This window comes from Myiozetetes cayanensis, unplaced genomic scaffold, assembly GCF_022539395.1.
Source record: "Myiozetetes cayanensis isolate MyiCay16 unplaced genomic scaffold, myiCay2020 scf1, whole genome shotgun sequence".
In the NCBI taxonomy this organism is placed as follows: Eukaryota; Metazoa; Chordata; class Aves; order Passeriformes; family Tyrannidae; genus Myiozetetes; species Myiozetetes cayanensis.
Window position 1 is genome coordinate 1,130,582 of NW_026086604.1, and position 27,088 is coordinate 1,157,669.

The window sequence follows — 27,088 nt, forward strand, 5'->3', positions numbered from 1 at the left end:
TCATAACCCAGGATTGAAGCTGTTCCACTTCCAGTCAGCACAGCAGTGAGGAAAATCACTTCCCCCATGCCAGGGATGAAACAGATGCTCAGGGAAGTCAGTGGAGTGTTACCTCATTACAAACTGAGAAGTGGTGCAAAGGAGGAGCCAAGAGACTTCCCAGCTATTGAAAGTCACTGAAACTTGGACCAAAAAAAAAACCAAACCAAAAACAAAAACAAACAAACAAAAAAACAACAAAAACAAAACACCAAAACAAACAAACAAACAAACAAACAAAAAAAAGTGCTGCCAGGCCTGGCTCTTCTCTGTGTGCATTGGGCTGGTGTTGCCCTGCGAGCCATGAACATCCATTAGAGGTTTAGATTTGATATTATAGGAATTTTTTTTTTCACTGTAAAGGTTGTTAAGCATTGGAACAGACTGCCCAGGGAGGGAGTGGATTCACTATTCCTGGAGGTGTTCAAAAAACACATGGATGTGGCACTTGAGCACAAGGTTTAATGGTGAACATGATGGTGGTGCTGGATTGATGGTTGGACTTGATGATCTTAAAGGTGTTTTCCAGCCTTAAGGATTCCATAATTCTATGAAACAGCAAGATCAGACTCAAGAGAGCAGCTAAAAGGAGAATAGTAAATATTTTGTGGAGCCTCAGTAACTTTTGGAATCTTCCCTGCAGATCCTATGAAATAAAGGGAAGCAGCCATTAATCAGCAGGAGCTGAGCTGGGTTGGTGTCCTCCACCTCCTCATTCTCTCTATCACACTACTGCAAAAGCACCAAGCTTTGTGCTGATACCATTTCAAAGCTATTTATTTTATATATTTGGCAAAATCCCAATACTGAAGCCATCCAGGACCTGCAGTCAAGATCAGGGTTTAAGTCAAGAACATCTGGAGGACAAGACCCATCAGCAAGAGTCCTCGTCTCCAAATAAATTAGTGAATAAATAACTCCCCAAACAATTTCAATCCAACTGCAGTTGGATCTTCCACGGATGTAGTTGGAATTAGTGATCTCAAAGGTCTTTCCCAACCTCAATGATCTCATGATTCTAAAATTCTGTTGTCAGCACACCAACTTTTTGTCACCTAGAGCTCTCCCCCCCCACTCACTGTTTCTGCCACAGTGACACCAGGAGGCACCAACTAAGAGTTGGACCCCATTGCATCCAAGAGGAACAACTTCCCTATCCCTGATCCGGATTTTCCTGAGGGTGAAAATTCCTAGGAAAGGCTTCAAAGAAACAGTTCAAGGGAGTAACAGGTGTCTGGGAGCTTCACAGGGGAAAAGGGCTGAGCTGGAGATGGAGCAAAGATCCCAAGACCAGCAGGTGTTGCCCTCGTGCCTGTCAATGATTCACTTTCCACCTAATCCATGGAAATTTTCACCTAAGCCACAGACCAAAGAGCTGCCTCTGTGCTACACTGGCCATGCCCAAATTCAGTGCTGGTAACTCATGGTGATAGAGTGATGTGAACCCAAAAGGGCTCACCAAGGAAAACACAGAGACACCAGGCAATAATTTGGGAAGGAATAAAGAATAATAAGTTTACATGGTTTGCTCTGTTGATAACCCAGGGAACAGCCAGAAAAATGCTCAATTAGGGTTCGGGCAGAGTCCCAGCTGCCAGTGTTTGATGAAGGCTGGGACAAGGTAATTACACCACCAAAATCACCTTCCAGACCAGAAACCAACTTGCACAGTTAAAAAAAAAAACCTTTTAAATCCTCCTTGTCTGACTGCCTGAGGAGCTGCAGCAATCATCAGACCAACACTTTCAGAGCAGGACATGTGAGTGGCAGGATGGGTCACCGAGGGGAAGGGAGGGCTGAGCAGCACCCCTAATTCCCAACCCCATCTCTGACATTTGCACTGGGGTGATTGATATCCTTCCCTCCACCCCACTCCCCAGCTACAAACAACTTCCATGGGGAGATTACACTCCCTGCTCTGTAATCAACAGCAACTTCAAAAGGGCTTAGCACTGAAAGAAACCCTCTGAGGGACAGCATTAAGTGGGAAACAAACACAGCATTCGGGCTGTAATTTGAGGTGGGAGGCTGGGGTTTTAATAACCACGTGGCCAGGCACCTCACAGCTCATAAAATTGCATTTATGGGAACAGGAGGTTTGCAGGGAGAGTTTTGGGTCCCCGTGAAAAGCAGCTCCAAGGTGTGGAGCATCCGAGGGGTGGGTTTAGCTGGCCATGGAAGTTGTATTCAGCACCAGCTTTCCTGTCATGCCCCAGCACTGTCAGCTGCACACAGGCAGAGCCTGGTGACCCAGCTCCAGGCTTGGGAAGAGTCGTGTCCTATTTACATCCAACCACCCTGCTGGGCAAGGGAAGGGAGGTGAGAAAAAGCAGCGCTTTGTCCCACATTCCCCTCCCCACACAAATGTGGTGAGTTCCATAAACACATTTAAGACCTTCTCAAGAGAGGGAAGAGAAAGTTGTTTCAGTTCTCTGAGCTTTTTGAGATGAGCTCCAATCCAACAACTACTCCTTGCACTTGGCTGGGAGCTGTTAGGAATCACAGATTTCCCAGCCATATCCCTCGTGCCCAGCGCATCCCACCCAAAGCTGCTGGATGGTCTCAGAGGTCCTTTTGTGAAGATCATTGCCACTACTGAGAAGTCAAAAGCCAGACCAAGCAAGGGATGGACCCACCAGCCATCAGTAGTACAGAGTAAGGAAGGAGCTGTTTCAGCTTGTGGTGGAAGGTCCCTCCTTTCTGCATCCCAAAAAATTCCCCTGACTGCAGAACAAACCAAGGCTTTTCCCAGAACAACAGAAGAAATTATTCACAGAAAGGCTTCAGTGATGGGAGCAAAAGAATGTTGTCATCACATCTCAGGGAGAGGTGTGTGCATGTTTCTGATCAAAAATGCTGCAGCACTGCCACTGGCCACAGCCCTGCCAAAAAATCAGTGTAAGACCCCAGGGAGATGCAGGGATATGGACTTACCAAGGAGAGCCTTGTCTGGAAAACTGGGATCAAGTCAACAGGACATCAAACCAGGGCTTTCTCCCAACACAAGGGAAGTCTCTATTTCTGAGGGATGGTAAGGCTGTCTCATGAAGTAACAAAAGGTTTTTCTCTCACTCAAAAGACATCACAGCCTTAGATTTCAACCCCTAATCCCAACCAGATTTCCTCCTTTCTGACAAGGGCACCCCAAAGGGTGTTGTCACACAGTCCCACCAGGGAGCTTGTCCTGCAAAAGAGCCTCCAGTGCTTTCCCCAGATCACCTTTAAATGCCCTGCAGGCCTCCAACTCACCACATACAGGCAGCTCTCCAGGGCAGCTGTGTCCACTGAGGGCATCAAAATCTGCAGCACTTGTGTCTCATCACAAGATCACAGATGCTTGAGGTTGAAAGGGACCTCTGGAAATCAACTCCTCAAACCCACCTCACAGTCTGGGGTAGAGGATGTTTGGAGTGAATACCACTTCCCATGGCATTTCTATGCCTGCAGGCACTTCCCAAAGACAGGCAGTTGTCATTTCCCTGAGGGATGCCTTGGGTACATCTACAAACATGTCAGCTCTCACAGCAAAGGATGTTTTCCTTGGCATTTCTGCTCACTCCACTTAACTGGATCCCTCAGCTAATGAGTATTTTGCTGGGATCTCTCCTGTATTTTGCTGGGATCTCTCCTGTCTTCCCCCCTGCCCTCCCAGCCTTGCTGCTCTTCTGCCATCCCTGTTAACACACCTAAAAACCCCAAGCTGGCAGGAACCAGCAAGTCCCACAGGACAGACAGTGTTTGACATTGTCCCTGTTGTTTTTTTAAGTATTGAGGATATGTAGCAAATGTGCATTCACTATTTACTTATTCCTTCCTTTGCCCTCATGGCTGACCTGCAAGTGCTAAAAGGGGTGATTGGAAGGGCAGTGCTGTGTCCAGTGACAGGATCCGAGGGAACAGCCTGAAGCTGTGTCAGGAGAGGTTTAGGTTGGATATTAGGAAATTGTTCTTCCCCCAGAGGGTGGCTGGGCACTGAACAGGCTCCCCAGGGCAGTGGGCACAGCACCAAGCCTGCCAGAGCTCGAGAAGCGTTTGGACAACGCCCTCAGGGACATGCTGGGATTCATGGGGTTGTCCTGTGTGTTGGACTTGACGATCCTTGTGTGTCCCTTCCAACTCAGGACATTCCATGAGTCTGCTGAGGGAGGGCAGCTCAGGGGCCTCTCCCATGTACATCCCATATATGGCTTCTCCCACAAGCACCCGCTGGATTGCCTGCCCACATGCTCTGTGAACACAATCTCCACACTCCTTGTCACAGCCTCACACCCCTCTGGGCTGGCTGCCCTCACCAGAGCAGACCAGGCACCAAATGTCCTTTGTCACGCACCCTCCCTAAATCAAAACCCACCCCTGGAGCCAGCAGAGTTTCCCTAGAAAGATGCTGTGCCTCGGGCAACACTTGCAAGGCAGGCAGCGTGTCTGACCACTGACTAACCATGTCACTGCCAAGCTCCATCACGAGTGGAAGTGCCAAGACAGCTCAGCCCTGCTCAGGGAAGAGGTTCATTGACATTTACACATTTAACATCACCAACGACCTAAGAGACAGCAGCTGCACAGGCTGCTAGGTTACAGAGATTTTCCTCTCCTCCCATCCCTGATTTCTGCCATAAAAAGCAGAGTCTCTGCTGGAATTTTATCATCATATCCAAGTTATTCTTGGGGCACACACAAGAACCAAATTCCCTGGCCCTCACCTGCAGGCAGCAAGATTGTAATAACCTCCAAAGGGCAAGGTGCTCACCCTGGCCCCTTCCTTTGTATGCACAAAGGTGAGCAGCATTTTGTTAGCAATTAACCCTTGTTTCGGCTCAATAGAGCTGATCAGATTGTAGAACAACATCTGAGGAGTGGAGATTAGAGGGCCAAGCTCTTTGGTACTTAAGGCACCAGTGCAGCTACTCAAAATCTGATTTCCCTTTCTTCTCTGGCAGTTGATTAAAGCCTTTTCAAGCAGTTCTTTCCAACCTGCAGATGCTGAAGTCAGGTGATTGAGAAAAACTCTTTTTTTTTTTTCTTTTTTTTTTTGGCTGGAAAATGGCAACAGCATATATCTCAAAAATCTCTTGAACAAAAATCAGGCCCAGAAAACACACCTAAGTGTGAGTCTGTCTGCACACATGCACTAAGGCATAGCTTTGGTAGAGCTGACCACAGCACAGACGTGCAAAGGCTTTAATAACGTGGTTCCAGAAGGGAGAAAACACTCTTAAAGCAGGAGCTGAGTCCAGAAATAGATTGTGAGAGGATCAATTTTTGCTGCATACTGATTTATTCAAACCTTCCACGGTGGCGAAGCCCTCTATAACAAAATATCTGATTACAGGACTATGACCATAAATTCCACACACCCTCGAGCAATGGCCAATGAATAACTGACTTGTTAAGGGAACGGGACCTGCACAATGAATAAATCTACCAACAGGGCTCTCAATACAAAAGACCCCACCGGGACAGATTTCCTGCTGAAGGTGTATCGACTTCCATTTGCAGGAACCAGCAGATGTTTGTTTCCAGAAGATGGCCATTGTTAGATTCCTGCTCAACAACATCCAGTTTAAGCCAGGCTCCCACCCCAGGCTTAATCCATTTGCATATCAATGTGTGCTGGACTGCACAAAGGGCCATTTTGCAGTATTACACAAGGTCTCCTGGAAAAAGTATGTGTTTAATCCAGAGGGAATCCAAGGCAGGTACAGGAGATTTTTAGACATCCAAAGCCTTGGCTCTGGAGAGGCTTCAAGAAAATAAGGACTGAGAAAGGACAAGAAAACACAACTCAGGAGGAAGATTTAAAGGTGGACATGCATTCACAGTCGAGGCACAGGAAGAATAATTCATTCCTGGGGCTTGGCTGGTGTCCTTCATCTCAGAATTCCAAAGGAAATGTTGTTTGACCACATCCAGTTGAAGGCTGGCACAGATTCCCCCTGGGCAGGAGGGATCCAGGTCATGCCCATTTCACAAATGAGAACACCCAAGAGTAGAGAGACCAATGTCTTAATTAATTGTGACCTGACCCCCCCAGTCTGGGCCACAGGGTTTGGCAGTGGATGAGATCAGCCCTGTGAGGATGTCCTTGGTCCACAGTGGGAATTGCAGCTTTTAAAGTCAAGCCATGGGGTTTAATGTTGGGGAGATCAAACTTCCAGTGGTTTACAGAGCTGTAGAATTAAATGATCATCCACAAGAAGACAGGAGTGCAGATTGGACAAAGAGTTTCAGCTCCAAATCTATTTTAGGATCCATTTATCATGACCCCCTATCCCAAAAGCATTTAGAGAAAGAGAGCTCTGCTCACTCTCAATGAATATGGAATAGGTACATCTGCCAGGGATGGGATATTCCTAATAACTGACAGAGGGAGGGAAGAAAAGAGCCATTTTGCAAACAGTAAGGACTTTGCTCCAGGCCAGCTGAGCTCAGAAAAGCTGAGGGAACACCTCCACCTAGCAAAGCCAGCCTGCAAACAGGCAGCTGACAAGGTGAGCATGCAAGGTGGGAGTGCTGTAATCATAGCAGGAGGTATCACAAGACCTGCCTCTGACCAAAAAACTAGATGTTCAGAGAAGGAGCTGGCAGTAATATCTACTGGTGCATGCACATGGTATGCACAAAATGGTGCCCTGGATATGTGCAGGATTCCTGTGTCCTTCTCTCAGGACAAACCAAGCCAGAGAGCAGCAGCTCTACCTGGAGTAAACCAACAACTTAAAACTGATGCTCACTGGAAGGAGGATTTTGTATATTTTATATACCTTGCTGCATGTGTGCTCTTCAGCCAGCCCACAGTGCACCACATAAGATTACATCCATCTGCTTCCATTTTTACCCCCAGCTACTCCAAACAGGTAGTTTTCCTTCCTTCCTGGGTTTCCTTACAAGGGCTCTGACCGTTCTTCCTCCAGATCCCACTTCCTTTCCCTGATCCTCCTTGTCCCAGGGATCAGGCAGGGCACCAAAAACACAGAGCCTGCCTTTTCAACAGCTCATTTGTCACCAGCTGGTCACTCCTTAATCAGTGTTTTATGAAGGGATATTTCAGAAAAAAAAATGCAGAGGGAGTAGGAGCAGGAGAGCAGGAAACCATCCCTGGTTTAGTTCTGATAAGGTTGGCAGGGGGTGTTTCGCTCCAACAAATTAAAATCAGCAAATCTCTCATTTTCCCTGACAGAGGTAACCAATTTAAATTTTCATAAAGGGGGCAGTGATGTGTGTCTGCCAGACAGAGTCACCAATCTAGCAGCAGCCCTCTGATTTAAAATATTATCTTTCCATTCCTTTTTTTTTTTTCCTTCTTTTTTTTCCCCACTCTTCCCTCAGAGCTTGCTGGAGCAACATGACAGATTATCTCAGCATAATCAGACTAATACAAACCCCTCGCTCCAAGAGGCACCGCGAGGAATTTCTAAGCCCAAGATGTGACGACAAATGGATGTTCTGAAGGGACTTCATTTACTGCTCATTTTCCTTTCCCTTATTCCTTTTTATTGGTGTGTTCTGTAGCCTCAGCACCCTGCAAACTGTATTAAAGAGCCAAATATCACATGGAGAGCATGTAAGAGAGAGGGAATTACGCTCTCCCCATGGGCTGCCCTGCCAGATTGCTCTGCAAGAGACAAGTTGGGCTTCCAGTTGATGGTTTCTTATGTTCTAATAAAATGCAACCAATATTGGGTCAGGGATGGCGTGGGACTGTGGAAGAACTGCCTTTTGGGCAGAAGGAGCTTTAAGAAGGGTTACAAGGCAGATGGAGCCTCCAACACTAGGGTGCTGGAGGTCACTGAAGACCAGGATAAAGTCTGTGCTGGCCCTCTCACAGTGATTTGGGACTTAGAGGGCTTGTCCCCTGTGGATTTGGGATCTTAGGGGGCCATACATGAATCACAGAATTACAGAATGATTTGGGTTGGAAAGGACCTTAAAACTCATCTCATTCCACCCCCCCTGCAATGGGCAGGGACATCTTCCACTAGCCCAGGCTGCTCCAAGCTCTGTCCAACCTGGTCTTGAACACTTCCAGGGATGGGACAGCCACAGCTTCTCTGGGCAACCTGTGCCAGTGCCTCACCCCTCTCACAGGGATGTATTTCTTCCTAATATCTAATCTAAAGGAAAGGAGTGCATCTCAAATCAAAAGGAACTCCTACCTCTCCAGTGCAGATGGAACACTGAAACGCTGTTTTCCCTGGAAGACATCCCTCCTATCCCCACCTTGGCTGAGAAAAAGGTGCCCCATCCCCTTTCTTCCTATGCTTCAGACCCCAAATCCCAAATACATGGATGGACATCAACCCCCACCAGCAGTTTAACTCTTGACCAAGTTTCATCCAAGCAAAAGCACCACCCTCCTGCCCTCTTTTATCTCAGCACCTTCTGCAAACCTCAGACAAGCAGAGAGCCCAGGGAAATTGGGGAAGGAACCATGAGAAGGACACGGGAGCATCCTGTGAAGGGTGAACACTGGGGTGTGATGGGGACTTTCTCTACAGCCACATCAAGCCATTCTGACATGTGCTGTGACACCAAGACTCCTCTGCAAACCCCCAGGCCAGGTGCCAGCTCCCTTCCCTTGGAAGGCTCGCTTGGGGATGGGAATTTTCTCCAAGGGGAGGAGGCGAGCTGGTTCCAGAGACAGCCTGTCATCCATCTTGAAGAAAATACTCCTCTCTCTTTGCACCTCTCCCAGAAAGGTGGCAACCGGTGCTCTGCGAGCCCGGGATCAGCCCCGCAGAAAAGCTTTGACTCATTTGTTTACCAGCGCAGGTTTCCGGGAGCTAATTAATGAGCCGAGCTGATCCCCTGCAACAGGTATCGATGACAGGGGATTTCCTGCGTGCTGCACTCGAGCTACGGGAGAAGGTGAATCTGGATCTACGAGCACGCTGCTCTCCTCTCTCTCCCCCCGCAAAAAAGGGGCGAAGAAAAGCCGTCTGTAGCCGCACAGGCACTGCGGGAATCCCTTCTATCATCTCCCCTTCCCGGGAGAGATGATGGGGCACGATCCCATCACGGGTGGACTCGCAGGAGCAGAGTGCTCGGGCATCCCTTTGCCCCACTCGTAGGGAGCAAGGGATGGTGTGAAGACCCCCAGCAGGCCCTTGGAGCTGGGGGCTGCCCCCCCCTTCCCCCCAAATCCTGGGCACGGGAGTAACGGAGCTGCTCACACCACTTGCACTCCCATGGAGAGCCCGTGGCAGCACAACGAGCCTCTGTTTTCACAACGACGCTGCAACTGGGGAGAAGGGGGAGGATGAAACATCTTGGGGGAGTGTGGTAAAAAACACAAAACACGGGGCGCAGGGTAGGGAGGGGGCTAAAAGTCCATGGGAAGATGATGCTGGAGAGTGGGACACAAACCCCGCGGGCGGCGTGTTTCGGGTGCGGGGTGCGAGGCAGCGCTTCTTGCGAGCCGTGCAGGTGGGGTGTTGTTTTTTGGTTTTTGGTTTTGTTGGTGTGTTTTTTTTGGGTTTTTTTTTGGTTTTTTTTGGCGGGGGGTGGTTTAAGGGGGAGCAGCGCTCCGCGGGCTGTGCCGAGCATCCGAGCGCTCCGGGGGCGGCGAGCGGCGATAGCCGGGCTGCGAGCGCCACCTCCCCGCCGCTCGCCGCAAGCCCCGGCCGCCCCCGACAGCCCCCCCGGTAGCGGGGATGGTACCGAAGGGAGGTGTGGAGGGGACCCTGACACCACGTTGAGATGCTCCCTCATCCTTTCCCAGCCTCTCTCCCGCCCCGCGGTCCCGATGCTGCGGGAAGGGTGGAGTGTGTGTGTGTGTGTGTGTGTCGTGTGTGTTGGAGGGGGTGTCGCTGAGTTTAGGGTGGTTGAAAAAGGGGCCTGTGGGGTGATGCAAGGGAGAGAAGGGCTGTGTGAGTGTCCCACATCACCTCTGAGGGCTTGTGGGGCAGAGGGTGATGCGGGTCTCCCTGGGGTGCCAAAACAGTGGGATGGGGGGGTGCTCCCCCCACGGTGGAGGGTGCCTGTGGCAGCTCTTTGAGGTCTGACTGGAGATCAGAAGTGTCTCCCCACACACACAGTTCCCAGCCCGGGTATGGGGTCTGGCACACAGACCTGCCTCAGTTTCCCCCGTGTAAGGAGAAGAGAGGTAGAGAAGAGAAAATTCATAAATAGAAAACCCCTGCACATTGCATCCAGTCCTTCCCTGAGCCTCTTCACCTTTAGTGGTCAGTTATGGGGGGGCCCAAGACCCTATCCCTCCACCCAGTGCTCTGCAACACCATCCCAAGTGCTGCTGAAAGAACCAGGGGTCCTGCTCCTGCCCTGCCTGTGCCTTTACCCCATCCAGTTTCTTCCTGGCCTTCCCGTTCTCCCTGCACAGCAGAAGCGGTGCTGCACCCTGACCCCTCTAGATCATACAGAGCAGAGCATGGAGGTCCCCTGGCTGCCCCTGGCCCAGCACCCCCGTGCTCCCCATGCCCCTCTGAGCCCCCCCAGACAGGATGTCCTGCCTGCTCAGTCCTCTGCCTGTCCCCTGTGCCCTGCCCGGCTCAGCTGTGCCCACCCTGTCCCCTGGCAGTGCGGCTTGGCTGAGAGCTGGTGCAATTCCTCAGCACCCTCCCGGGGTAAAAACCTCCCTGGCTCTTCCCTGAGACCTCCTTCCTCTTCCTCAGCGAGGTCCCCCGCACAGCAAGGACTGTGGGACCCAGGCTAATGAGTCATTAATTAATTAGGGACCCACTTAATATGCACGGGGAGTTGTTTGTTTCCTTTAGCAGCCCGGACTTTGGATGAGATCCCAGCTCTGCGAAGCCTCCAGCCTCGTCTCCCAGCTGATAATAGATAATACAGATATTTCAGCACCAGCCAAAGCAGAGTCATCATCATTAACACCCAGAGCCCTCCCCGCTCCGCCGCGGAGGTCACCAGGCAACTCCGCCGAGTGCCGGGGGCTCATCCCTCCCGGCTTCCCTCAGGCTTTGCACGGCCAGGTGAGAGCAAACCTATCGCTAATCAACAGGTAACGGGGCTAGGGAGGTGCCCCCTGCGCCCCGAGCACCCCCGGCTCCCTCCCAGGGAGGCTTTGGAGACGCTGCGATTCTCGCTCTGCCGCACAGGCAGGTTTGGGCATCTGTCAAAGTAGCTCCGCTCTTCCTCAGCCCCCTCCTTCCCCTCCTCCTCTTCCTCCTCCCTCAGCCATCAGCTGTCAGCTGGCCCTGGCACTCGCCAGACCCGGTGCTGGAGGTGGGCTGAGCCTGAGCCTTGGAAAGCCCCGGCTCCGAAGGGATGGGATAGTCAGGGATGGAAGAGGCGTGGGGGGTGTCTTTTTGCCCTCCATCCCTTTGACCTTGCCTTGATGTTCCCTTCCCTACCACCTCCTCTCCGTGCAGCGGATTCACAGGGGTTGTTCCCGTGGTCAGGGCAGGATCAGGGACCTGAGTGTGAGTCACAACCGAAGGTACCTGGCAGAGTTGATCTGAAAACCCGAGCCTTGGATTCGGGGAGCGCTGCTGCTCTCAGCCAGGACCGGGGGCACAGCCAGGCTGAAAAGTCCCTTTGAGACATCCACCTGATCCCCTCCATCCCGCTTTCCCCCTTTTCCTTCCAGCTTTGGCAGAGCCATGGCTGAAACACCTCTCTGTGAAAGTCTGAAGATGCATCAACAGCCACCCTCCATCAGCGAATGTCAGGCCGTGAAAGGGAAGGGGGCGGTGGGGGAAGAGGGAGAGACGAATTTTGCGATTCATTCCCACACAGGGTGATTCAGAACAAGATGCTTTGTAATTACGCATCCCTGATGGAGACTCCTTCTCTCGCCACCATCCCCCCCCCCACACACACCACCCCATCCTCAGAGAAAAGCTAAGCCGTGCCTGGGTGCCAGCATCCCCCAGGAGCACAGCTCCGGGAGCAGCGTGTGTGTCTGTGTGTCTGTGCCGTACTCCGAGCTCTACACAGGCTAAAGGCTCATTTTCTCCTCCAGTGTGATGCAAAGTGCTGATAAATGGCATTTGGGGGGGGGACACACACATCAGGAGCTCACCCCTCCCCAGTCGTTGCCTCCAGCCCTGGATAGGAGCCACTCAAGCGGCGAAGCAAAAAAAGACCCTCCACCCCCACACACCTCTCCAAAGGAAAAGAGGAAGGCAAGGAGCTGGGATAAGGGCAGATTCACGCCCGGGGCAGGCAGCTGCCTGTCCTTCCGAGACTTTGTTTGCCAACATTGCAGGCTGAGGAGTCCCGGACCCCAGGGCTGCCCGCGAAGGCACCGCGGCTTCACAGCACTTTGCAGTTCAGCCCCGGCTGGCTCTGCAGCTCTCCTGCCGCGATTCCCCGCTCCTCAGCCCTCTCCTGTGGCTGCCTTCTCCCCCCCGCTCCCCAAAACAACCCAATCCCCAGCTGCTTTCCCCAGGACACGACTGCATTTCCCTCTCCGCATCCTGCAGACATCAATATTTTCCTCCACCGCTTGATGTTTGCCCACAGGACCCGCATGCACAAAAGTTAAAACTTCCCATGTCAGGGAATGATTGTGCTCCATCCGTCCAAATTGCAGAGCTGAGGGGACGAAAACACCCTCCGGGCGATGTTTCCAGGGGCAAAAGCAGAGGAGGGGGTGCCCAGCGCTGCCCCCATCCCTGCCTCCCCTGGGGATGGAGACAGATCCCCCCCCGCCCTGCGCTCCAGGCAAAGCGCAGCCCGGAGAAGTCGCGTTCCCTTTCTCCCTCCCCTCCGTGGAAGAAGGAAGGGTGGCCGGGAGCCCCTTACCTTGCCGAGCTCCCCAGGTTTTATATCCTCCTTCTTCCCTTTGTCAAATTCCAAATGGAAACCAGCAACATATCCAGGGGTAACCAGCCCAACATTGGGCAGCGCGTGAAGTCCAAAGGATGGCAGAGCTCTCCCTCCCTCCTCTTCCTCCACTCTCGCCTCTACATATATATATACATACACATTTATATATATATATATATGTATCTATTAAAGGGAAAAGGGGGGGAAAAATCCTAAAAGAAATGGGGGTGGGGAGGGAAAGGAAGGGAGAACCTTTGGTGTCTCTGCAGACAGGCAGGTAGAAGAGAAAAGCCGAAAATAATTAAGCCGGTTTTTGAGGAATCCTTAGGAGAGAGGAAAAACGCAGTTAAAAGCCAGTAAATCATTAGATCCAAGCAGACAATCAAGTCTTCTCCTTTGGAAAAAAAAAAAAAAATACAGCAGGGTTCAGAGTAGCTTTCCCAGCAGCGAGGAGCGAGAATGGTCTTCTTCAGAAAGATATGTTTGTTTAAAATCCACTCGTCTGCTTTTCCTTCTTTCTCTCTCTTCTCCCCCCACTTTTCTTTTTTTTTCTTTTTTTTTCTTTTCCTTTTTCTTTTTTTAAATTCTGCTTCTGAATCTCTCTCTGTGAAACTAGATCCAGTCTTTGTAGCCAGGGGCTGCATTAAGGATTACATCAGGCTTTTATAAGCTTTCCAGATCACACATTAGAGTGAGAGAGAGAGAGAGAGAGAGAGGGAGAGAGAGAGAGGGAGGGAGGGAGGGATAGGAGGGAGGGATGAAATGCACACACACATACACACGCACAGGCACGGATCGGAGCTTTGTAAAACAGGCAGCTATAGGCAAGGACCCGAACTGACACGGTATCGCATCGGGCATGCTCCGCTAGCCTACAGGATGGATGGATGGATGGATGGATGGATGGATAGATGGATGGATGGAGCAGATGAGCCCAGCGACAGCCGGAGCGCGCTGGAGCCCTGGCAGCGCAGCCTCCCCGGGACAGCTTAGCCCTAAGCGGGGAGCCAGGAGGTGAAGAGGGAGCCGGGAAGGCGGTGATGAGGACGGCGAGGGCTCTGCTCCCCTCCCCGCTCCCCAAAAAACCTGCGGAGGCTCGGCGCGGAGAGGTGCCGCTCGCCCGCAGAGCGATGCGCAGAGACGCGGCTCGGCGCTGCCTGGGGACCGGCGGGGACAGGGGGGCTGGGGGGCTCTTCCACCGTCCCCCCGGAGCCTCCCTGGAGCTCACAGCCTGCGGAGGGGGTCGGGACACGGGACAGGGCTGCGGGGACCACCGGGGCGGTGGGTCCCCCAGCCCCTCAGCCTGGCAGGCGGGGAGGAGGGGGGGGTGATGGAGGGGAGGGCGGTGTTGGGGGGACCTCCCCCAGCACCCCGGTTTGGCCGTGGCTTTGCACCAGGGCAGGAGATGGCAACAGCCGTTAACCCTTTTCTAACTGATTTTTACCTCTTTCCTGGCATCCTCCCCAGCTCCTTGCTCCGTTAAACCCAAAATACTGGGGAGACAGGGTCGGGGTGGTGGTGGGGATATCGCATCCATGTAACACCCCAGGGGTAGCAGGAGTTTGGGGGGGAAGGGAAAGTTTAAGTAGATGGAGGAGGAGGAGATGGGCTGGGGTGAAAGGCTCAGGCTGCACCCCAGCAGCTTTGGGCTAAAGGTGCTGTCTCTGGCTTTGCAGCCCGGGGAAGGTTCCCCGGGAATGAGGAGCCTCCCGAGCAGAGGAGGGGGTCTGGGAAGGGGGTGGGAGGGAGAGGAATAAGGCTCGAGAAGGGGGGAAGAGCTGGGGGTCTTCAGAATCTTGTCAGACTTCAGGACCTGCCCCTTGTCTTTAACCTTTCCTGCTCCAAAAGGGAGAAACCAACCCCCTTCCCTGACAAAATCACCTCCCTCCCTGCCCGGGGCTGCTGCTCCCCAACAGTGGAGGGCACAGACCTGCCCGAGGGGCACAGGTAAAGATCCCATCTGCCATCAACCTTTATCCCTCTGCCTCAGGGAGGGTGAAGAGCACCCTTTTTCTCCCCCAAGGAACTCTCCAGGGCACCTCCGCCCCCTTCCCTCGGCCTTCTTCCCCTTTCCTCCCTTCCCTTCACCTCATCCAGCCCTTTCACCCCCGTTTGCACACCTTCAAACCTCTTGTATCCCCAAAAAACTTCGCAGGGAAGGAGAAAAGAGGGAAAATCCTTCCTTTAGGGGAGGTGAGCAGCAAGCCCTGGCTGTGGTGGAGCGCAGCGAACCAGCCTCTCCTCATCCCCAGCCAGCACTGCAGCATCGCTGGCCAAAGGCATCTGTGACATCTCCAGTTAAGCAGGGACTGGAGCAAAGGGGCAGCTGGGGCCTGAAATGCGTGTTTTCAGCCGACAGGCGGCTATGCTGGATTAGCGCCGTGCATGCTCCGAATGGAAATCTCTCCCTTTCTCTCTCCAGCCTTTCGGGAGTTTGTTTTCCTGCAAGAAGGCTTCCCTGCTCCTCCGAGGGCCACAGGGATTTCTTCTGTTTCTCCAGCTTCTCTCTCTCTTCCTCTCTCTCTCTCTCTCTCCAGCCCTGGCAGGTGCAAGCAGGAGAGGGGGAAGCTTCAGAGGGAAACACGGGGTGCTTGGGAAAAGGAGCCCAGGCAGCGTGTCCTGCCCCTGTGAGCCCCCTGGGGCAGCTCTGCCTCCCTTTTGGGATGGTGGGGGGAGCGAGGGGCACTCACCTTCCCTGTCTTGTGGTTGGGGAGGCCAGACAGAGCAAGGTGCAGCTGGGAATCTGTCCTGTGTTGCAGGGTAAAGAAGTGCCAGAAAGTGGCCCCGACAAAACCCAACCCTGTTTTCAGTCCCCATTGCTGCGATGGGGAGTGATGGAATGCACATCTTTGTGGGAATGGGGAGCTGTACTCAGTGCAGTGGATCATAAAATCATAGAATATCCTGAGCTGGAAGGGACCCACAAGGATCATCGAGTGCAGCTCCTGGCCCTGCACAGGGCAACCCCAGGAATCCCACCACGTGCCTGAGAGAGTTGTCCAAAGATGCTGAAAAATGTCCCTGCAGCCCATTTCCTTCCAGCCTTAAGTAGAGAAGTTTGTGAGTCCCCAGACCCTCATTTAACAACAGGGGAAACATGAGAGGTCTGAGCTCCTCATTTCTCACTGTGTGCCCTTCTGGGGAGAACTGAGGGTGAGCTCCAACACTGAACAGGACACGTGAGGATTTGGGGTCTGCAGTGGGCTGAGGTAACCAAATGCAATAACTCACCTATTCTCTCCAGTTTTTCACATCTGCGAAGTGAGGAAGAGGAAATAACTTCACCATAACGCGCAGGGATCTGTGAAATTCACTCCTGTAGGATATTTGGAGAGCAAAGAGGTCTGTTTACAGAGCAAGAGATGCTCTCAAAACATCAGGTCTCCCAGAAATCTGCCTTTGGGGAGACATATACCCTTCCTTCCATCCTGCCAACACAACCAAAGCGTGTAATCCACAGGGAGAATGGTCTGTACTCTTAAAACAACACATACAGGGACACCTTTATTTTTGTGGTTGTGCCCCTTGCTCCCCATGGAGGGGCCTTGCTGGGACCACCCTGCCCAGCTCTGGGGCTGTATGATTTATTCATGACACAGAAAGACTTAGAACAGAGGTCCCTGCCCTGTTTTGCTTGAAACTGTGCAAAAATGACCAAAAGGTCTCAGCTCAGCCCAAACTGGCAACCTCTGTCCCATCACAACGTGGTGTGATGGCTCCTGAAGTTACCCAGGGCACCACCAGGACCTTCCATTGTCATTCCCAGAGGAAAGAGAAGCAGAGAGGAATAGAAAAAGCAGGGATTAGAAGGCCCAACATCTTCTGGGACACACCATCCCCAGACCATCTTGGTGGTGCTATGAGGCCAACCCACCCATGACAGCATTTGGGGAGGTGCTGGGTGGGTTTTGTGACAACCACTGGCTTTGCTGTCCAAAAACACAACCAAGGAGACAGCTATCATTCTCTTCTCTGCTCTGTGGCCTCTGTCCATGGTCTGTTTTCTGTCTGGGCTTTGGAGATTGAAAAGCTTGAGTTGGATCCAGCTGGAATTTTCCACTTCCCTTTGTCAAAAAACCCCCCCAGCAAACTCAGTAGAGATAAACAAACCCTCTACCCTTACAAACACTTTGAATTTAGAACACACTTATTGCACAAGAAAATGCCTCTTGTTGTCAGAGGCAACACTGGTCAAGAACAAAAAATGGGATGGGAATATTCATGGATCAATGCAGGTCCTCTGGGACTCAGAGATTTTGGGAGAAGGATTAAGCTCCTTCAGGGGCCTAAGTGAGTCTCAGACTACAAAGTAACTGAGGGAGACATGAGAGAGAGAGAAAAACATTTTTTATCTGCCCAGTTTTTCCACCTTCTTTTGAAGCACCTCATGCAGATGGAAATAGGCTGTTTGGGCTGGGAACTGTTCAAAGCTGGTTTAGGTTTGTTAACTCTGTCCTCCCACCTCCCACATTGGAAAGGCAGGTTTGTGGTGCCACTGGAAGGATATATCTGCCCCTAAAATCTGCTGGAAGCACAATTCCAATGCAGAGAAACTGAGTTCAGCTTGTTGGAAGAGCCATCTCCTTCCAGGGGCAGGCCCAGCCATTGGAGGCTTAAATGGGGATGGCAAGGAAAGAAAAAAAAAACCCAAAAAGGAATGCCTGGGATTCTCAGAGGATGTGTTTGAAGAGGATAACTGCAAAGGAGGACAGCTTGTAAGTAATCAGTTTACTTCCCCTCCAGCAACAGATACCACTGTGTTTACATCTATAGCACCTTGCATTGTGTCTGGTTAAAGACCTGCTTAAACATTTCAAATTTCCAGCCAGCCACATCCTTCTGCTGAAGGGTAACGTGGAATAAATCAGCTTTACATGGGACTTGAAAGGGATTTTCCCATTACCCCTCCTCTCACGTGGCTGCTGGCTTGTCATTTCCACCTCCCTTTTGTTGCTCTTGTTGTTGTTGTTGTCATCAATTTTTTATCCACATTTCTAATGACTTTTCATTCCTGTTTCCAGCTGTGGTTTCTGCTGGCAGGAGCTGCTCAGGAGTGTTAATGTTCACATCATCACATGTCAAATCCAGCAATTACAGCCTCTCCTAAGGGCAAGGGAGGAAAGTCCTGTTCCTCCTCACATGGGTTGTATTTATTAAGTGAAGGAATTGTCTCTGTTCAAGGAGTGTCTTGGCTCAAAGTCCTCCATTCTTGGACAACTTGCAAAGAGGCTTCTCCTAAAATGGGAATTTAGCATTAAGCCCATTTTCCAGAGTTGTAAAGTGAGGCAGGGCAGCAGTCCCAGCTTCCCAAGTGACAGCATGGAAAATCCCAACTCCAGCCCACTCCCTTAACCAGCCTGCTTTGCACACCAAGGTCAGGGGACAACCTCATGGGGCCCAAAGGAGGAGTCCTAGTGGGGGGAACAAGCACCAGCACACACAACCAGGGCTGGTGATGGTGGACGGAGCTTGGATGAGTGACTGCAATGTTGGTGAAGAAGCCACTCACCAGAGTTCCAAAGCTCTGGGATCATCAAAGGGAGAGGATAGAACTCACCCTGAAAGCATTTGTCTTGCTAGCTCTGGCAGCAGGAAGGAGTGATGGAGCCCCAAGTCTATATATTCCCAGTTCTTCTCTTTTTCCAGAGCTTTGAACTGATCCTGAGCTTTTCTCTTTCCCTCGCTCCCTGACTAGAAACAGAAGGGATGGGGAGGAGATGTTCATGAGATCCTCCTGCTGCCTTCCCATTCCACAGTGACCACCTGCAGTCACTGTGGCTCCAGCTTCCTCTACCTCTTCCCCCTCACCTCTCCCACGTGTCCATTCCCTGATCCTGTGGGGAACACAGGAGCTTTACACATCACTTCTGGCCAGACTATGGGGGGAGAGGGATTCCTCCTCCTTTTGGTAAGGCCAAAAGCTGATGAAGATCCAGGAACCAGAGGGTGAAGACCAAGAGTGTGAGGGGAAAACCAAAGTGCACTTTTGGCCCAGAGTGACACCAAGTTGCCAGTGAAGCCAAAACCCACTGGCCACATAAAGAGAATTTCTCTAAAAAGTGCTCAGCTCTTCCTCATCCTTGTTCAGAAACTTTATTTACAAGAGGGAAAGTGCTGAACACACTCTAAAAATAGCAATGGTAATAATAATCTCAGCATGAGTAACAGAGTCACAGAATGGTTTGGGTTGGAAGGGACCTTCGAGATCATCTTGTTCCAACTCCCCCTTGTGGGCAGGGACACCTTCCACTAGGCCAGGTTTTTCAAAGCCCCATAGATCCTCCTGGTTGGGTGGCCTGCATCAGACCCCCACTCTACTGTCACCTGTACCTGCCCTCCCTTAATCCTGACCCATAAGCTCTCCTTCAGCTCCTCTTCCATCACAAAATGAGCTCCATGAGCTCCAGCTGGTCACTGACATCCAGGGTGATGCCCCCTCCTCATCTCCTATGCCTGTCCTTCCTGAAAAGCCTCTGTCCTTCCACTCCAACACTCCAGTCACAGCATTCATCCCAATCCCGTCACAGGGACCAACCATCCCACCACATCTCCACGATGCCAGTGAGATCACAGCCCTGCAGGCTCGTGCACATCTCTAACTTCTCTTGTTTATTCCCCATCCTGCAGGTTTTTAGAGTTAGAGGCATTTAAATTGGATCACTGAGGAAGCCAATTCCCCATCTGGAGCGGCTGGAATTCCTTTGTGCTGCTCTTCAGGTGCTTTCCTGCCCACCTGCAACCCCTCTCTGTGCTCAGAGCATCTCTTGCTGACCCTGGCAACCAAACCGGTAGGGGCGGGATGGACTGGGATTCCCCTCCCCTGGGAACTTCATTTCCCCGCAACAGCTGTTGGAAGCTTCGAGCCACTTGTTTAAAGCCTCGGTCAGAACAAAAGGTTTCTTTGCCGATGTAAAGCAGCTTCATTTGCAGGGCTCTCCCGGCCAATGTGCTTCCCGAGCAGAGCCATAGATGGCAGTACGTGGTATTTACAGACTTGTTTCCCCGAGTAAATCTTCTTATTTTAGCAGAAAGAGAGAGAATTTCATTTCCTTGTAGTTACAACGCGCTCAGAATGAGAATCCTGAATCAATGGAGGAAGCAAGAAAAGCCTCCTTGCCTAAGCACTGGCAGACAGAGCTTGAAATGCAAAATCCCCTCTGTGTTGTACAGGATTGTCTATCCCCTTTCACAGGGATGATACCTGGAGAGCTGAACAAGAAAAACAATTTTCCATACTGGAAGAAAAAGTCGAAGAAGTGACTGTCACAAAAGCCTGAAATGAGCTCAAAATTCCGGGATCACTTTCACAAAGTGACAGCTGAGCGTGTGAATGTGAGTTTAGTTCAGGCCAGTCAAAAGATTTTGATTTCAATACATATCCCCCCCTTCGTTATTGCTTTGGTATCACTAGGTTAGCTTTAAAAATTCAAAATAATACTTAAGTAACAATCTTTGGGATTTTTTTTTCCTTCTTTTCTCCTTCTTATAGACACTGATGTCTTATATCAATGAACTTATACTTGTGCCCAAAGACAAATAAGAACCCTGTCAATGGAATTAGCAACTGATAGCAAGTTTCTTTCTCTTCCTGCTGGATATTTGGTTTATTGAGGCAACACAGTGAAGGGACTTTATTAATCAAAGCTTTTCATTAATTGAAGCTTCTTAATAACTGCAGTACTGGTGTTGCATCAGATCTGCTGATGCTTCTGGCTAGAGCTGGGGCAACTCACATCTCCCCTCTTGCAGCAGAAGAAATGACTCTTACACCTGAAGTTAAATGAAAACACTTTGAAATGGAGGGAAAAAAAAAAAAAGTCTTCATCAGGAACACTCCCTCCTTCCACATTTGAAATTCCACACAGCCAACGAGCCCACTGAAAGGTGGCACCTCCAACAGGAATTTAAAAATAATCTCAGCCAGTAAATGAACAGATCTGTGGGTTGTTGAGTTGGGTTTGCCTGGCAAGCTTTTGGCAGTGGGGGGGTGGGCTTCTATGAGAAGCTTCTAGAAGCTTCTCCCACGTCCGACAGAGTCAGTGCCAACCACCCCTGTGATGGAATCACCACTGGGCAAGGCCCAGCCCATCAGCATCTGTGGCAGCACCTCTGGGGTTTAAGATTTAAAAAGGTGGTGGGGCAAAAAAAAGATGTGTATAACTCCAATCTAAGAGAGAAGATGGGAGAGAAACAGCCCTGAAAAAACCAGGAGAGTGAAGAAAGAGGGGCAGGAGGTGCTCCAGGTGCTGGAGCAGGAATTCTGCAGCCCGTGGTGAGGCAGCTGTGAGCCCACAGATGCCCACAGTGGAGCAGAGAAAATCAGGAGTGAGGGGGAAGGGGAAGATTTTTTTAGGAAGATTTATATTTATTTCTCATTACCCTACCCCAGTTTAACTGGCAATAAAATAATTTCCCCAAGTTGAGCGTGTTTTGCCCGTGACAGTAAGCGGTGAGGGATCTCTCCCTGCCCTTATCCTGACATATGAGCATTTCCTTATATTTTCTCTCCCCTGTCCAGCTGAAGGGAGAGAAAAAGTGCCTTTGATGGGCACCTGCCACCCATCCAGGGTGAATCCACCGCAGTCATCTTCTTGCCCCCATGTTCCCAACACCCAGGGACTGAACTTCACTTGATTCATTTACATACGGATCCAAGTCAGCTCTTCACTGATGTCAGAAAAAAACCCAGCAAAAGCAAGCCAAAACTCCAAAATTTCACACATTAGTGGTTTACAATCTCATTTTTTCAGATTGACACATTCCAAATCATCTCCCAAGCCTAACTCTTGGAAGATCAAGTGCTACCAGGTTCCCACAGGAACCAGTGGAGTTGGTGAGTGCTTAGCACCTTTTCAGGATATCTTCCTTTGATTTCAGGATGTTTGGGTCAAATACAGTGATTGGAAAGCCACAGATTTTCATTCAAGTGAGAACCAAAGGCTGATCATATTTATCCCAAAATGGACAGCTTATTGAAGCTACCTTGGAAGCCCTTCAGTGGAAGGTGGGATTAATCCTGAGTGAGATAAGAAAAAAAAAATTAGGATTAAATAAACCATTCACCCAAACTCAGCCTTGTAACCTTTGTGAATTTTTCTTGTTGTTGTTTGTTTTGTTTTATTTTGTTTTGTTGTTGTCATTGTTTTGGGGTGTTTGGATTTTTTGTTTGGGTTTTTTTGTTGTTGTTGTTGGTTTTGTTGGGGTTTTAATGTGTTTTTTTGTTGTTTTGGTGTTTTCTTGATTTTTTTTTTGGTTGGTTGGTTTTGCTATGTTTTTGTTTGTTTGTTTGTGTTTTGTTTTGTTTTCTCTCAGCTGTAATTATAATCTATGCTGGGCCACGTCTTTTTATGATAATGGAGGAATCATTTATCAGATGGCTTATCAAGTCCTCTGCCATAAATCACTGAGAGCAGCTGGGACAAGCGTGGCTGTGGAGCCCCGTGGTGCCAGCACTCAGCTCATCCTTCGGCGCTCCCCGTGCTCACAAAGGCTCTGCAAAGGCTTCCAGCAAAGTTCAGAAGTTCTACAACTCCAATGGCATTTCTGAACACACTGAGCCCTGTCCTGGGCTGCATCCAAAGCAGAGTGGGCAGTAGGTGAGGGAGAGGGTCCTGCCCCTCTGCTCTGCTCTGGTGAGGTCCCACCTTCAGAGCTGCATCCAGCTCTGGGCTTCCCAGCACAGGAGGGGCATCAGCTTGTTGGGGAGAGTCCAGAGGAGGCCACTGGAGCCCCTCTGCTCTGGAACCAGGCTGGGAGATCTGGGGGTGTTCAACTGGAGAAGAGGAGGCTCTGGGGAGACCTGAGAGCCCCTTCCAGGGCCTAAAGGGGCTCCAAGAGAGCAGCAGAGGGACCTGGGACAAGGGCAAGGAGTGATAAGACAATAGCAGTGGTCTTAAACTGAAGGAGGGTAGGCTTAGATTAGATATTAGGAAGAAATTCTTTGCTAGAAGGGTGTCGAGACACTGAAACAGGTTGTCCAGAGAGGTTGTGGATTCCTCCATCCCTGGAAGTGTCCAAGGCCAGGTTGGACGGGGCTTGGAGCAACCTGGGATAGTGGAAGGTGTCCCTGCCCATGGAAGTAGATGGTCTTGAAGGTCCCTTCCAACCCAAACCATTCCCTGATTCTCTGATTCTCTGATCCTGTGATTCTATGATTCTCTGATTTTATGATTTATGCTGCACAAGTCCTCTGTTTTCTCTGTATTATTAAACATAAAGTTTCAAGGTCGTTCCCTTCGAACAGATTTCAGCAACCGTTGTGTTGGTGATGCTCTTCCAAGGAAGACTTCTCTCCCTCCTCACAGCTGTTCCCTTTAATCTGAAATTAAGTCACTTTAGGCAGAAGGAGCATGTTTTTCTCCCTCAGAGTGTTGAACAAAACATCCTGACATGCAGAAAGCCTGTTTCAATTACGAGGAACTTTCTTCTGTCCTGTTAAACCTCTGTGAAATCCATATGTACTCGGGGAAAGAACAAGAAAACAAAATTAAATGTTTAAATAAGCTTAAGAGACACAGTCAAGTCATGTTAACCTCAAAATATGCAAGCAATATGCAACTGTTGTATGGCCTTTTCTCTTTTGGTTTTTTAATTTTTCCTTTTTATTCTGAATGACTCTCACGATTTACAGGCCACTTTACTGCTAGAAATGAAGGCAATTGGTGGAGTTCGAGTGAAATCTAACTCATTATTTTCATTCTGTACTTCAATGGAAAGCAAGACCATTTATACTCAAGGACATGTTCCACCATACCCAGGGAGGCAACAAAGTGTAGGAACCATCTCCCACCCTGGTTAGAGAGGGTTTGGGTTTAGACACAGCCTTTGGAGGCTGCTGGAAAATTTGGAAGGCAATCCAAGAGGCACATCAGAACCATTTATGTAGGGAAAGGCTGTTTCTTTGCTCTGGAAATCATGGACCTGAGGAGATGAACAATCATGGTCCAGAAGTGTGGTGATGGAGCAAATGACCCTGGGGCCACTCCTGGCTGTGTCCCCAGTCCTGCTTCACTTTGATCAGACTGGACAACACAACCTGAAATCCCATGTGCTGATTAAATCTGTCCTTTCCCCCTTCATAAATTCCTTTTTACATCTCCTCTGGAGAAAGCCAGTCTATTAAAAAGCTCATTTAGAATACAATGAACCAGGTTTGTTTGTTGGTTGGTTGTTTTCTTTCTAATAACAGTGTTTTTGCATTAAACCTCACATTTACTGACAAATATTGCTGATTTCCTTCCTGGTCTTCCCATTCCTCACCGCACAAAAGTCTCACAGGATGACAGAGAATGCCTGAGGGTGGGGATAAGATCCACAGGTGTAAGTCTGGGATCAACAGAACAGGCTGAAGCCCATCCTCAGGTATCCACTGGTGCTGGAGACATGAGAAACGTGTCACTTGATTTTTTTTTAATTTCGAGCAGAGGGTGAGAAATGTGTCCCATTTCAAGGGACACAGAAATTTTTCACGTGCCTTTGGCAGGCACAGCCTTGGTTTTCTGCACTTGCTGCTGTGTAGGCACATGAGAACACTCACTTCTGGATGTTTTGTCCCAGAAACCACACCAGTTTTCCTTCAACTCCTTGATGATCTTGAAGATCTTTCCCAACCTCAATAATTCTAAGATTCTATGACTTTATCACTGACTCCAGTGCAACCCTGCCAGAGGAAGCCCAGGAGCTTGTAAAGGTTTGGTGAAATGGGAATAAAGGATCTCCAGGGATGTTCAAACTCCCCAGATCAGCAACTTCACAGGAGTGTAGGAATGACTTGAAATAATTGGAAGAGACTCAGAACATCCTACTCAATACAGCTGCATATTCCTTCCCTGACTCCACTTTCTTTTCCCTTAGTTAGCTCGTTAACTTCAAGTTGCATGGAAAACTTGGAAGTCCCTAAAATATTTAGTCCAACAGCACAGCTCTAATGTTTTTATATGTGTGATGGTGTTGAAGCCATTTAATGCTTCCAGACACTGCACATTTTAAAGGTTTTGGGGCAAAGACCCTCCTTCTGCTCTGCCCTCCTTGAAGCTCTGCTGAAGGAGGGCACAGGCAGGACAGAAATTCGTAGAATATATCACAATTTTACCAATGCCAAACTTATTTTCTGGGTTTCCTACACTCCCCCAGGAGGGCTCAGAGCCTGTGCAATGCTGGTCATGATGACTGATAGAGATGTTGATAAAGACAGAAGAGCAGGGGCCTTTGTCTGCAAAGCAGATATATCTTTGTTCCAGCCTTTTGCAGCATGAACCTGATTGTGCTTCACAGTCAGAAAATAAACCCTCAAACAATCACAATTGGCAAAGAAACAGCCTTGCTGTAGCAATGGCCCCACATGTGCACATGAGCATGACCTTATTTTTGGGCAAATACGCTCCTTTTGGCACAGAAACTCTGCACAGCTGGTAAGTGGGTGGTGGTGATGCACCTTTCTTGTTTTCCCTAGTGGATGTCTTTCCATTGATACGGATTTAGACAAATCCATGAAGAACAAATTCACCCATGCATGTTTAAAAGGGTGCCCACGTGTGACTTCCAGCACAGAAAGGACAAGTGGCTGTTTCTACTTGCAAGGGGCTGACTTTTAGAAGGAAGGGCTGATCACTAAACCAGATGAGACCTCAAATCAGAATTTTTAAGCAAGCACAACACTAGGCCAAAAAACTGTGGTTTTTTTGGTTTGTGTTGGGTTTTTTAGCAATTTCCAAAGGAATTTGGAACAATAGATTTTATATCAATCTTCAGTGTCTGCCTTCATCAGAATAATACATATCTGTAAGGATGAATCTTTCTTACTTGTTGAGTCAGATACTTTCAGACTAAATATAACTGTGAAACACATGCAGAGTGTTGGGTAGCCAGTGGAAATGTCTCCAGTGCAGAAAAAAAACGAAAGGGAAAGTGCCAAACTAGTTAGTGAAAAGCTGGTTTAGATACAGACCCTGGCTGGGCCACAGCTGGTTCCCTGTCCAAGGCTGAGAGAGCCAGAAGCACTCGGGATAGGGACAGATGGTTGGAAAAGTCCCTGCAAGAATGTGATCCTGTACCAGAAATTTTATGGACAAGGTGATGGCTGCCTAATTAGCAGATGTGAAAAGGACCAAGAGTCTGGTCACAGTCTGTCTTCTGGTCCTGACCGTCTCCAGCTGCTTGTTTAGAAAAAGGAAAGACAAGTGAGAGAGAAAGAGAGAAAGAAAGAGAGAAAGAAAGAGAGAGAGAAGGGAAGAAGGGAAGAAAGGAAGAAAGAAAGGAAGAAAGAAAGAAAGAAAGAAAGAAAGGAAAGAAAAAGAAAGAAAGAAAGAAAGAAAGAAAGAAAGAAAGAAAGAAAGAAAGAAAGAAAGAAAGAAAGAAAGAAAGAAAGAAAGAAAGAAAGAAAAGAAAGGAAAGGAAGAAAGAAAGAAAGAAAGAAAGAAAGAAAGAAAGAAAGAAAGAAAGAAAGAAAGAAAGAAAAAGAAAGAAAGAAAGAAAGAAAGAAAGGAAAGAAAGAAAGAAAGAAAGAAAGAAAGAAAGAAAGAAAGAAAGAAAGAAAGAAAGAAAGAAAGAAAGAAAGAAAGAAAGAAAGAAAGAAAGAAAGAAAGAAAGAAGGAAAGAAAGAAAGAAGGGAAGAAAGAAAGAAAGAAAGAAAGGAAGAAAGAAAGAAAGGAAGGAAGGAAGAAAGAAAGAAAGAGAAAGAAAGAAAGAAAGAAAGAAAGAAAGAAAGAAAGAAAGAAAGAAAGAAAGAAAGAAAGAAAGAAAGAAAGAAAGAAAGAAAGAAAGAAAGAAAGAAAGGAAAGAAAGAAAGAAAGAAAAGGAAAAGGGAAGGAGGAGATATAGACTGTTCCTCTTTTTAAACTGTTGTTAGTCTGACAAGGGGGAAGGCAGATGAGCTGTGATGGAGTTTCTCAGTTCAGGAGCTGTTGTTTGCCAGGCAGGGCAGCACAGACAAAGGAAATTGCAGAAGGTGCTGCCACAGCCCTGAGGGCACCACTCCAGAAGAAGTGTGTTCATTCTACCAAAGTATCCTGCTTCAAATCAAACCCCAGACTCCATCTAACTGGATCAGCAGAAAGCAAAGTCCAGACCTCCTACTAATCTGTCTTTATTGGTCCTGGGCTGGCTTTGCATCTCTGAGCAGAGGATCCTCTGGCTGAATTTCAGAGATTTAGCTCAGTCAAGAAGTCTATCAGTCAACCATATCAGTTCAGAGTACTGTGTGTAGTTTTGGACACCAAAATATACGACAGAAGGATGTAAAGCTATTAGAAAGTGTCCAAAGGAGGGCTACAAAGAAGGAAGGGTCTAGAAGGGTCTAGAAGGG

General features: G+C 49.3%; 1 protein-coding gene across 15 annotated transcripts in view; it reads right to left on the bottom strand.

Annotated features, from left to right (window-relative positions):
• The window catches only part of ADGRB1 (adhesion G protein-coupled receptor B1), a 285,060-nt gene extending 271,580 nt beyond the window's left edge, over positions 1-13,480 (bottom strand). For 9 of the 15 annotated variants that reach the window (XM_050313372.1, XM_050313326.1, XM_050313272.1 and 6 more), the window contains exon 1: positions 12,763-13,479. The gene's annotated coding sequence lies outside the window, so the exon portion shown is untranslated. Of the gene's footprint in view, positions 1-12,762 lie in introns of all 15 variants that reach the window. The other 6 variants (XM_050313367.1, XM_050313358.1, XM_050313349.1 and 3 more) reach the window with 3 other exon arrangements.
• Positions 13,481-27,088: the final 13,608 nt, after the last annotated feature.